This window comes from Accipiter gentilis, chromosome 6 (genome assembly GCF_929443795.1).
Source record: "Accipiter gentilis chromosome 6, bAccGen1.1, whole genome shotgun sequence".
In the NCBI taxonomy this organism is placed as follows: Eukaryota; Metazoa; Chordata; class Aves; order Accipitriformes; family Accipitridae; genus Astur; species Astur gentilis.
The window spans coordinates 7,318,422-7,330,525 of NC_064885.1; the positions used below are offsets into that span (position 1 = coordinate 7,318,422).

At 51.8% G+C, this 12,104-nt stretch overlaps 1 protein-coding gene across 1 annotated transcript in view; it reads right to left on the reverse strand.

The window, feature by feature from the left end:
* SUMF2 (sulfatase modifying factor 2) overlaps positions 1-12,104 on the reverse strand; it is a 221,877-nt gene that overhangs the window by 154,958 nt on the left and 54,815 nt on the right. The window lies entirely within an intron of this gene.

A 12,104-nucleotide genomic window follows, 5' to 3' on the forward strand; every position in this document is an offset into this window, starting at 1 on the left:
CTGCCATAACCCAATGCCTCCCCCGTCACCTCACGTTGGCGGCAGCTCCCAGCCCCTCCGTCTCACCTGAGAGGGCCCCCCCAGCCCAGGGCCACCCCAGCTCCCAGCCCAGCGCAGAGCATCCTCGGCCAGGTTAACCCTGCGGGGACACCCGGGTACCGGGGCTGGTGGGCTGGGGGTCCTGGGCTGTGCAGTTGTACCTGTGAGCACCGAGAGTGTGGGGATGGGGACGCCCACCCTCCCCCGGGCATCACCCGGTGGAGGGGGAAGGTGGAGGCTGGCAGCGGATTATTTCTGGATTGGAAGTTACCCACCACTGTGTCTCTTTTTTTTTTTTTTTTTTTTTTTTTTTTTTTTTTTTATCTTAAATAAAAGACCAGAAAAGAAAAAACAACGAAACAAAAAAAGCCAAAACCAAAAGGCATTGCAGCACTGTGATGGGCCGTATCTCTGCCGCGGTGCCCAGGGTGGGGTGCTCCCAGTGTTTTGGGGGTCAGCCCTGGTGGGCATGGGGTCTGCTGGGGGTGGGGGGGCACACACTGCCAGGGTGCTGGGGACATGGCTCAGCTTTGCCCTCCACCCAAGCTCTGAGTACTTTGAGGTCAAAGCTGTGGGTTTGGGCTTCCCCCCTCCAAAATCCTCCCCTCTCGGGCAGCCTGATCAAAGGCTGATGGTCGGGAACCAGGCAATGCTGCAGCCCCATCCTCGCTGGCCTCCGTGCCTCAGTTTCCCCGGCAGGCAAGCAGCAGTCTGTGGTGGTGTGCAGTGTTTTGGAAGCCTCTTTAAAGAGTTTACCGATTTTGGGCTATGGAAATTTCTCCCCTGAGTGGCCTTAAATATTACCTGATAGCTCTATGCTGATTTTATATATACATATACATATATATATGGGGGAATTGAGATGTGCTCAAAGGCCAGGCAGATGATGCAGTTAGGTTTTACTGTGCCCCGTTATCTAAAGGACCCAGGTCTGGCTGAACGAGCCGCTGAGCTGATAGCAGCTCCGAGAAGTCAAATTAATACACCCGACTTTCCTGCTTGGAACTGCCAAACCTCCTTGTTAAATTAACATATATGAATATTTGTTAAAAAAAAAAAAAAAAAAAAAAGAGAAAGAAAAGGAGGGGGGAAAGGTAAGAAAAGTGTACAATAAAATTTTATAATTGTACTAAGACGTGGCAGCGCCCAACTCCTGCTCCGTGAGCGCGTCCCAGGGGCTGCGAAGGTGGAAGGTGGCGGGGGACACACACAGACCCGCAGGGGTCAGGGACGAGGTAGTTTGGCCAGGCTCGGCATGGGGTGTCCCCACGGTTGAGACTCTGCCAGGTTTTGCCCCCCTTCTTCTGGCTGCTTTCCACTAGCCCCCCTGAGCAGCACTGGCTGCTCGCCCACCGCCTCCTCCCGGTCCTCAGCGGCTGTAGCCGGGCCGAAGGTCTGTCACCAACCATCAGCAGCGGTTTTCCAGCCCATCGCTTCCCATTTTGGCCGATGGATCCGGCTCGGGTCTCTTAAGAGCCCTTGGGAAGGCAGCACCCATGGGCCAGGGGAGCTTGAGCTGTTTGCGAGGGTGTGGGGGGGCTGATGATGCTCTTATCCCCACGCACCCCCCCGGCTCGTGTCCTACCAGCGGGGAGGGTGCGAGACCTGCTCAGGGTGGCTTCACTTTTGAATGAAGAGAGCAAAAACTTCTATATAGCTATCTCTTTATTGATCTATAAAGATGTATATATTTATAATTCATACATATGTATATATTTCTACATATGTATATATATGCATATATAATATGTGTGTGCATATATATATTTATTTTTTACATCTACATATGTAAAGGATGTATGTGTGTAGTCCCTGCATGGATTGATGCAAAGGGCTTTGCTCAGGTGCGAGGGTGCACGTATGCACATACAGACGCCTATAAATACATACACACAATGACCATCACCCACCATCCCAGCCCTCAAAAGCCCCCCCCACCCTGGGCATTAGGAACACCAGGGAAGCAGCTCAACTCCTGATTTGGGCTCCTGATGCTCTTGAAGCCCGGCAGCAAACCCACCAGGAGGCAATGGGCAAACCACTGGGACCAAACCCCAGGAAAATGGGAACACTGCCAAGGCTCCGGTGGAGTCTTGGTGCCTGGTCCTCTTCACTCCTACTACTCGAGTTTATTTTTTCCCATCAGGAATGATCAGCTGGGACATGGAATTTAAAAAAATCCAAACAACAGACCCAAGAAAGCAGTTGGAGATGGTAGATGGAGATGGCAGCCCACACTCGTGCTGGGGGCTGGTGGCACCCACCAGGACAGGCCACCGGCCACCTGTGCCTCAGCACCCAGCTAGTCCGAAACCGGGACCTTCCTCCTTTATTGCTTCAGATCCCATTAAATAATCCCCCCACCAAACAGCCGAATCTCACTGAAGGAAAAAGAAAGAGGAAAAAAATAATTAAAAAGAAGCCTCTATTCCAGCTCCCCTCTTGGGCTGCCCTCTGTTTATTCTCCACTGCCTTTTTCCTGTTTAGCGTTTTACTATCTGCTCCCAGCAGGCAGGGACAAATTTGCATTTTAATGCAGCGTTGTGAGGCTGTACAAACCACCTGTGAGGAGGAGGCAGAGCTGGGGAAGGGCACCCCGATGGATGCTTGCCCCCTCCCCTCCAAGTCTTGCCAGCTTCCCAAGAACTTAATATTCCCCTTAAAAAATGATACGCTCTTAAAAAAAGAAAAATAAAAAAAAATCAGACCTCCTAAAGCATCCATCCATCTCTGCAACAGAGAGACAGCAGGGAGTGAGGGTGAAAAATAGGAATTTTCCTCTGCTGAGCTCCAGCTGTGCTCCAGTCTCCTTCCTTCTCCTTCTCCTCCATCCACCCCCTGCCCCATCATCTCCCCCAACATTTTCTCATGCCTTGAGTTTTCTCTCAACCGTCAACACCTATTAGGGCCCCTTTTCCCCAGTCCCACCCCGGCACATCCCCATTGTGCTCCCCTTGAGATGCCACCAGCCATGTCCCCTCCATGTGCGGCTCTGTCCCTGTGATGGGAATTTTCAGACAGGGACAAGGACCACAAAACCCAAGGGGCTGTGAAGGACACGATTGCTCTTCCGTCCCCGCTCTCGCCCCGCGATGGTGCCTCCACCACCATGGTCCTGCGCGTCAAGCTGCCCCGCAGCACAGGGGATGCAGGGATATTCCCGACAGCGGGAGTGATTTATTTTCCAGGAATACAAGCGATAACAAGAGCCTCTCGGCAGTCATCTCCTCCAACCAGCCAGGGGAAGTTTAATTAAGGCAGGACCTGTGTGCTGCCCCCCCCCCCGCCCACTGTTGACATTAACTGGGCAGGATTTGCACAGCAGCCAGAATAATTACTTTGGTAATTGCACCATTATTTCTGGGGGCTCTTGGCTGTGTTTTTGCCTAGCTTAGCGAAGATATCTCCCTGGGGAAAGAGGAGGGATGTTCTCTTCTCTGGACCAGCTGGAGCTGAGGATGGACTTCCCCAGTGGCTCCAGGGAGTGGAGATAGGAAAATCCATCAGGTCCCAAACTTTTGGGACTCCTCCTCTGTGCTGGGAAGCTGTTCCCCTCCTGCCAACTGTGGGTCCTTCTGTGCTGCCAAAATATTCCCTCGGGGCAAGGACTGCCCACGCAGGGAGAGAAGGTGGAGCTGCCCCCCCCCGCCCCAGCCCTGGGGTAGGGAGCAGGCTGCACATCCCCAAAACACTTGGGAGCACCAGCAAGTCTCCGCAAGGTTTTAGGACCCTCCTATTAATTTCCACCTGTTTTCCAGGAATTCTGCAGCACTTTCCAGGGACGGTGGGACATGAGCCCATCTAGGAGGTTTTCAGGGCTTGCTGGGAACTTTTGCTGCTCTCCAGGACTCCTCTCGGCTTGCCAGGAATTCCAGAGCCTTTCTTTCCAGGAATTTCCATTAGCTTCTTGTAAATTCCCTCCCAGATCCAGAGCTGGTTTCCAACTTGTTGGCTGCACACCTTGGATTAACAGCTTCGGTGAATCAATAGCTGGGTCAGTAGAGCTTTGAAACACCACAGTACCCAGGCAGCAAGAAAGAGGGAAAGAGGATTTGATTTTCCAGGAGTGCCTCAGTTTCCCCAGCTGTCTCTGGTTGTCTCTTGAAAGCCATCGGTGAGCAGCTGTGGGATGCTCTGCCTCGACTGACATCATGCAATTGCTGCATGTTCAGAAATTCCCCCTAAATAAAATCAAAGCACCCTTGGGTGATGGGAGGATGGAGCTCAGGGATGGAGCCGCATGGGCAAGCGGTGGGGTGCTCTACTGGGGCCGGGTCCTTCGGCACCAGGCCCCCCCATTCTGCACAAAGAGCCGTGCTCCCAGCTCCTGCGGCTGCTCCCCCAAACCTGCTCTGGGCTTTCATTCAAGTGCCTCAGTAAAGATATTATCAAGATGGCATTAGGAGAAGCAGATCCCTTTTAACCACCATTGCATTTTAAATAAGCTTCACTGCTTCCCGTAAAGGTAAAAGCATTTTCAATTCACCGACTCAGCACCGGGGCGGGGGGGGGGGGGAATAATTTCCCGCAGTTCGCTCCCATCCTGCCGATGGGATCGTGCCTGGCACGGGGCAGTGCCGGTGGGGTGACCCAGGTGTCCTCATGAGGGTCTGGCTCCGACCGATGCCACGGGCACCGCCGGCACAGCCCAGTGGGACCATTGTGCCCAGTGGGACCGTTGTGCCCAGTGACGCCGCGTCCCCGCCGCAATGGAGGGGGATCGCTCCCCGCAGTGGGGTGCAGCGAGCGCCCAGCTGGTTCTTTGCTAAATACAGCTATTCCTGGCCGGCTCCTGCCTGCACGGCAGAGGCAGGCAGGGCAGGCAGCAGATGCTGCTGGCGGTCCCAGCAGCACGGCTAAAGAAAGGCCTTGATTTCGTTAGTTCGTGGATTTAAAGGTCACGAAAGAGCATCTTGTCTGACCTCCCGTGACACGGCTCAGCGAATGGCACCCAATTACCGGTCTGTTGAGGCTCTGCATTATGTCCGATTAAAGGGTTTCTCTTGGCCATGACTGAAAACAAGGCTGCGAGGGCCCGCGCGCGGCTGCGTCCCTTCGTTTTAGCCGTGGGAGGCTGCCTGCCGTGGGAGAAAGCACCTCCCGAATATTTGGCTTTTGAGGGACAGCCAAACACGTGGGGTCTCTGCACTTCTGGGGCCAAAACACCGAGTGGTTTTTGGGGCCAGTCCAGGGAAAACGAAGCCTTTTGGCCATGCGGGAAAAAATCACAGATCCTTGTTCCTTGCAAATTAGCTGGTTTATGGCTTTTTTATGTTATCACTCTGCTTCTTCATTGGGAATCCAAAGAAGGAACTGCTCTGCAGGATGGGGACCTCCCTGGTGAGAGAAACCAGCTCAGCCTTGAGGGAAAAATGGCTTAAATTGGGATGCAACTGGGAAGACCAAACTGGGGATGAAAACAGCATCTCTGTCACCATCCTGCATGATAGGGACAGGACGCAGAGCCCCGGTCCCTCAAGGCTCCCCTAGGCGGCCCTGTGAAATGGCTTCATCCATCTGTGCCTCAGTTTACCTTGACACTGATACATCCTTACCCTGCTGGGAAGCCTGTGACTGTGCAGGTTCAGGGCTGCAGTCTCAGATGCAGCCTAATTAATGAAAAAATAATTCACCGCTAAGTAATTAATCACAGCCAATTTTCACACCCTCTCTGTCCCCCTCCCTGGATTTACAGGGTCTAATTCTATCCTTTGCAAGATGCCATTTAGGACAGTTAAAAGTATACCCACCTCAGAGCAAATAAAATCCTTCCTCGGCCCAAACTTCCACCCAGCTCCAGCTCCAGCTTTGTCAGCGTTGTTTACCAGGGACCTGATGTCCCAACACGACAGGACACTTTTGCCCACCTTGACCTTGCAGGGGTTCAGATCTTTTGGCTCCATGTCGAAAGCAGTGGGTGCCCAGGTGGGGCCGTGCAAAAAGAGTAATTGGAGGCAGCATAGATCACGCTAACGATGGCAAATCCAATTAGCCGGGGGTTAAGCACTCTGCTGATGAAAACCAGGGGTTCAAACTGCTGAGCCAGCAAAAGCTCTGCACCGATCAATGCCATGTGAATAATATTGCTTGTTCTTGGGAGCCCATTTCTTTCTGTTTCAACAGTGAAATACATTTTGCCTGGCAGGACCCTGCTGAGCAGATTAATAAACCGCCCTGGTTTAGGTCTGGGGAGGGTACGTAGAGACGCCGCCTTTCCCGGCTCTCCTGCACACACGGTTAAACAAAATGAGGAATAATTGCTGCTCACGTCGTGCTGGCGGTTGCTATCAAATGGTCCTGGGATTACTTAGCGAATGAGGAGAATTCTCTGAGTTGTACCTGTAGTGGAGGGGAAGAAAATGCTGTTTCTAGATCAGTGTAATCCAACCATGGGTTTATGGAGCCGGAGTCCTCTGGGGAGCACAAGAGAGGGGACATGAGCTGGGAGACTCAGAGAAGCACCCAGCAAGAGCTGGTCCCAGCTGCACTCATCATCACCTCTGCAAGGTCCATGAGCAGGTCTGAGTCCCACCGTGGATTCTGTAGTGGCTACTAAGGGTTCTGCCTCTTCTCCATATGCCCACCCATTCCCCCCATATTGCTGATCCTAATTCCTCCCAGCCACTCTGGGCACTGACCAGGATGTTCAGAAACACTTAAAAGCAGAGGGAGCTCCACGGGGAATCAGTGCACTCCCCTAAACTACCTCTCCCCACCCCAGATGCCTACAGGGACCTGCTGAACACCGCTGCTGCTTGGGATTAGGCTCAGCAAATGCTGCCAGATAAATAAACAGGGGAAACCGCCCCCCCCCCCCCCCCCCCCCCCAAGAATAAAAACCCCCGAAATGCAAGTGCAGGCAGAGGTGACAATGGGAGAAACGCCTGTCCCAGGAGGGTTCTTGGTTCCAGCTGCTCAGAAAGGGCTCCTCGCCTCCCCCAGTTGATCGCTGGGTACTGCTTGCCTCGGTGATATTCAAGCCCCAAAGGGTGACTGCTTCCAAATAGGGATACACAAAACTGGTCTGGAGGTGTGAGGAGCCGAAAGCTGCTCAGGTGAATGCTCCCTGGATGGGGAGAGGGATCAGGGACCACGGTGGTGTCACCCTGCATGTCCCAGGCTGAGCACAGGGGCTTGAGGCTGAGCCTGCCCTGGCCAAATCACCCACTCCAGTGAGGCTTTTCTTTAGCACTCCCAGCCTGCTGTGTGATTTCAGCTTCACAGGACACATCTTGTAGCGTTAGATAACTAGGTAGGACCGGCCGGTGGCAGAGATGCTGCTGGCGGCTGGGGAAAGCGTCACCTCGGCTGTTTTGGGAGTGATGGGTGTGTTGCATCCCAGCAGTTTGCTCCGAGTCCCTCAGATTTGTCCCTGCTTCACCTGATTGCTTGCGGCTGAAACAGCAAGACACTCCAGGAGAAAAAGGACAGAAAAAACACATTCAAAACTAAAAATATTTCCTTTTGACGTGTTTTCTTGGCTCGCAATAAGCAACTTCGATCTTTTGATCTGAAGTTTCTTCTCCCCCGACATGTCCTTTCATTGCATTTATTTATTTTTTGCCTTAAAAGCTGGAAATCAACCCAAGCCCTTTTGATTTTGACTGGAACAGACCAGGAGCACAGATGATGTCTCTGGAAAGTGGTTTTTTTTTTCTGAACTGTTCCAGAACTGGGAAGAAGAAAAACCCCAAATAAATCTGTTGTTGGCACAGCTGAGAAGGAGATACTGAGTATGTGGAGGTCTCCGGAGGGGTTGGCCTTGGCAAAGCTATACCAACAGCTAGAGATGGCAAAATGCCTCTGACAAAAGCTGAAGGGGAGCTGGGCTGGTGCAGGAGCTGGGCCCCACGGTGCTTGGCAGAGGGAGGATGGAGGAGGATCCCCAAAGCCAGGATGAAGCCCTCCAGCATAGAAATGATCCCATCTGGGGGACATTTCAAGGATTCGGTCTCTCAGCCTGGCTCGGAGGGCTGGAGATGCAGCGGGTCCTGCAGCATGGGGAAAGCCGCCTGCCCTGGCTCATCATACGATAACGCTGCCATTGAATTCCTCCTCTTCTCCCCCCAGAAAAACTGGGGCTTTGGGGATCTTTATAACTTGCAAGCTTATTTTGTGCTGAGGTATTTCCTTCAGGTATTTTGCTAGATTTTGGCTGGCCCCAGCCCTCTTGGCTGGCTGGGATCACACAGGACACTGCACGGGGTAATTACACACACCGGGCAGCGTTTGCATTGGGGAATATGAGCCCCTATGAGAAGCATCGTAGGTCATCTCCATTTCAGCTAGGCTAAGCAGAAGTTATGGGATTGGAAAGCATTGGAGGTGTAAGAGAGACAAGCCAGGGCTTTCTGGGAGTAGCAGCAACAAGTTCAGTGCCATTTCACCAAGAAACATCATTTCTGGTCCCACCACAGCTGACGGCGGCGTCTTGCCTAGATGAATTGACTGCACACTGTGAATGCAACCAGGGCACAAGCACTCTCCTGCATGTCTTTGCCCCCATATAGCAGCTCCCAAACCCTCTTGAAAGCAGTTGAATCATTTCATTAGTGTGTTTTTAAAGCCACCTTTGCTGTGGCTCTCAGGTAGATGTTTTATAACTGGTTTATTTTCTCTCTGCACTCAAAACATTCACAATACAGTTCAAATCACTGCAGTGCACTCATTTGCCGGGTCCTCTCTCTATTACCTGGTTTTGGATTTAGGCTTTGCATTGCGGCTTATGATCAAGAGAGAGCTCTCCACCTATTAGTGCAGAAGCAGAGTCTCTCTGGGGCAGCTTCCCTGGGCTCTTATGATTTGATTCCCAGCTAAAGGCTGTGGTTGAAAAGATACAGGTATCTTAAAACCTGCCCTCCTTTTGCTTTTAGATCTGGGGCACGTCTAACTCTGAAGAGCTCCCTTCTGGGGGGTTATGAATTTACTGGTAACCTATTGCTAAAGACTACAGCCCCCAGCCTACAGTGCTGGGATGCTTTATCCTTCTCCTTGATGGCCCTGCAAATTGGTATTTGCCTAACGTAGTCAGGGAGCGTTTTGTTTCACAGCTCACTGATGCAGAGATGGCAAATTTCCCCTGTAATCAGGTTGCGATTTCATCTTCCTTTCCCCCCCAAACCCTCCGTGTTTCAAAGAAAGGTGTTTTTCCAAAGTGCATGGCAGAAGACACAGGAGGCAAAGCCAGGCAGGAGGGGAGGTGGCATCTCGGGCTACAAACCTTCCTCCCCAGCAGAGAGAGGAGAAGCCTTTGAACCCAAGCGGAAAAAGAAATGACACCGCTGGTGCACGGGGCCTGTGCTACACTTCCCACAAGTGCCCATGTCCATGATTGTGGTTGTTGCTAATCAATGGTGGATAAATTCAGCCCCTTCCCCATTTCTGACCCTCGGGACCCACCTTGGGTCTCCCCCATCCCGCAGGCTCTGCAGATGCTGTACCTGCCCACCCCGCAAAGCCCCTGGGTCCCAGCCCGAGCTTATGCTCTTTGGACCGCTAAATCTGGGTTACATCCTAATAAAGGGAACAAAGACCCTCTTCCCCCTCCTGGACCATAACATGCAAACCACTGCCCGACCTCCACGGGCCTCAGAGATGTGTGTAAATGCAACGTGGGATGGATCCATGCTGGCTGTGTGGAGCTCCAGCCATTTTTTCTTTCTTAGTTTTCCTCTCCTTCCCCCTTTCTCCCCACTCCCAGCACCATGTGATCTATAGCAAGATAACAGCTTCAATTGCTCCAAATTGCTTATTGAGAAGTCTGTGGTAAATCAATGATTTTAAATGGGATCACAGAATAGCAATCCAAACAACAGCGGAATAAAAAAAATAATAAATGGAGCTGGTCAGCAGTGAGGAGAGGTGAAGTGGCCGGGCTGATTGCATTCAGGCTCTGCCACCAGTGATGGGCACTGGAGCTACCAGCATGGGATACAGGAGACAGGATCCGGCCAACCTGCTTAGAAACTTGTCTGGATAAAGCCAAGCGAAGGGTGAGCTAACAAAGGTCTGAGCAAGCTCCCCTTGCTCTGTTGTCTTGGGTGTTGCAAGTAAAATTGGGATCAGCTCTTCAGCATCACGCCTGGGACAGGATCCACAGTGCTGGACTCCCAGACGTGGCACGTGACTGTCCCTACAGCAAGGTCCTGAGCTTCCTTGCACAGGGCAGGGAAACTGAGGCACAGGTGCGTGGACCCCCCGGGCTCTACCCATTGGGCTCTGAGGCCACAAACTGGGCTAAAATCCCCCCACATGTGCATGTGGATCCCTGGGCACAGTCTACATTTCAGCATATGTTTGCAGACAAGGTGTAGACAAAGCCAAGTTCCCACCAAAGCCGTTACTCATCCCCTCCAAATTTAATTTCTGCGTGAAAATATCCCCAGTCTTCTCAGAACAAACAGCTTGTTGGTCGCTACCAACAAACATGAGTTATCATGTCCTTAAATATCCATTTTCTTGCTTTTAAGTGCTCAGGTTCTCGCAGTGAGTTAGTGAGAGCAGAAATGCTGTCACTTAGCAACCTCCCCAGTTTGGAGGATGCAAAGGGAAGTGGTGATGGGGGATTTTTGTCTTTCTTCTGCTGGAATTTCCAGCTTGGCTCAGTCCTGAAATTTCTGTGTGCATGTCTGCGAAGCAAGACAAAAATGAAGATGCAGGCAAACAAAAGCTCCATTAGACATGTCAGTAAGTGGATGAATGAATGCTCTTCTCTTCAGGTTTTTCCCTCCCCCATGATTAATGAATTTCACTTACTGCATACAACCATACCTTCATCTTCATGGTCAAGGCAAGAAGCCGCCCTGCCTCAGCGCAGGCCAAATAGACAGAGATGCAATGGTTGGAGGGATGTATAGATGGGCTTTTAGTAGGCATGATGCTGCTCACAGCGTCCCACCTGGCAGAAAACACATCAGTTTGGTGGCAATGCCTCATGCCTTTCAGGGATGGGATGAAAAAACCCCTACAAAATCACAGGACAAGTTTTGTGTTGCTCTCCGTGGTCATTTCCAAATCTGGAGCATATCAGTCCATACAAGCCTGTTGTAAAATAAGTGGAAGGGGGCGAGCCGGGCCTGACACGTCAAAACCCAAGAGCAGGTGCTGGAGAAGGTTGTGGTAGTTCTGGGGCCATGTGGGTCAATTAACTTCACTTAGCTGCAGGGTGGGATAAAAAGTAGGTTATAAAAAGCATTCCGAGAGTCTTGCATGGGCATGGGGTGGGTTTGGGATGCGTTTCACCTGAGGAAAGAGAAGCTGGATGGAGTTCCAGACCCTTGGCTATGGGATGAGCTGTTTCATGGGGTTTACAGAGTTCAGGGTAAGAGTAGGGATGAACATCCCCAAGAGTCAAGGCTGAGGCTGTCATTGCACCCCCCAGGTGGGACGCTTCGGCTCTGCTACATCCCTCCTGCCCGAGCATCCCCAGACAATGCTACAACACTGCCCTCAGACATAGGACGCCGCTGGAGTTATCAACCCGATTAGCCCAGGAATTCAGGAGAAGTGATGGAGGAGAGGGGTCCCGATGCTTCTGCCAGGCTGTACACAGAGCAGGGACAGCAGGGATTGCCCTCGTACGTGAACTGGACTTAGGGAGAGGAAGCAGGTAAGCAGAAACAGTGCAGAAACCACCTTGTTTGCAGGGTGCAGAATAAATGGGGCCAGTGATGCTCATGGTGAGGGGCCCCATCACTTCTGCCCTCCCTGTTCTGGTCCCCCGTGGGTCCCACCCCGACACATCCCGGTGGAAGATGGCTCAGCCCCACTCTAAACGAGGTGTCTGAAACACAACGCCTATGCTGCTTTAATAGACTACTTATTATATATATAATTTAGTGAGCAAAATGCCACCAACCTTGCAAATACAGCTGGAACAGGCACCACTACAGAGCACCATCGCTGTCTATTATGTGACTGCTAAATACCATTCCTAATAATTAATTGTTGGTTGTTTTGGAGGCAAGAACTTGCCCATTACACACAATGTGCAATTAGCTGTATTTAAAAAGCTCTCTGTGAGGCTGGATTCAGCAAACTTGGCCCACCAAGACGAGCAGTTAAAC